Raw genomic sequence first — 642 nt, 5'->3', positions numbered from 1 at the left:
GACCCCGGCTCCAAGCACTCCTCGGAGTTCCCAGAGAGAGGAAACTCCTGGGAGAAAAATTATCTGGCGCTCGCCTCGTGAACTCTTTTCCTGTTGTGGGAAACTGCTCTTATAAAGCCATCAGATGGACGGGGCAGCACCGAGGTCTGAGGCGCGCCGCTCCATGTCCCCCGTGTATCCCCCCCTCCCTGCTCCGGCGGCATCCCTGCCGCCGCTGCCGCTCCCACATCCTTCCAGGCCGCCCCTCTCGGGTTTTAGGTGTAAAAACCCACCCCCCCAAAAAAAAAAAAAAAAGAGAGAAAGAAAAAAAAAGAAAGAAAAAAAGAAAAAAAATATCGCGGTGACCTTTTCCTCTCCGACTCCCCCACTCTCCCTTTCAGGCTCCGGTTCCTGAGCTCGCAGGGAGCCTGAGCGGCTGTCTAGACCGATCTATCACAGACGGACAAACAATACCAGGAGAAGCCCCTGCCCGGTCCCTCAGCCTCCGCCACTCACCTTAGAAATGGCGAAGAACAGAAAAGTGACCGCGATACAATCCTCCCCGGTGTATTTATAGCCTTCCACACAGCCCACCTTCATGCCTGACAAATGAGATTTTGTCTGCTCTCTCAGCGTACGCTCCAATAAACACACACACTTTTT

At 53.9% G+C, this 642-nt stretch overlaps 1 protein-coding gene across 1 annotated transcript in view; it reads right to left on the bottom strand.

Moving 5' to 3' along the window:
- BCOR (BCL6 corepressor) overlaps nucleotides 1-595 on the bottom strand; it is a 57083-nt gene extending 56488 nt beyond the window's left edge. The window contains 1 exon segment of the mRNA XM_035901900.1: nucleotides 496-595. The gene's annotated coding sequence lies outside the window, so the exon portion shown is untranslated.
- Nucleotides 596-642: the final 47 nt, after the last annotated feature.

The sequence above is a fragment of the Egretta garzetta genome, unplaced genomic scaffold (genome assembly GCF_000687185.1).
Source record: "Egretta garzetta isolate BGI_Z169 unplaced genomic scaffold, ASM68718v1 scaffold70, whole genome shotgun sequence".
NCBI lineage: Eukaryota > Metazoa > Chordata > Aves > Pelecaniformes > Ardeidae > Egretta > Egretta garzetta.
The sequence above is the reverse complement of the archived record's forward strand: the minus strand, read 5'-3'. Positions and strand labels throughout refer to the sequence as shown.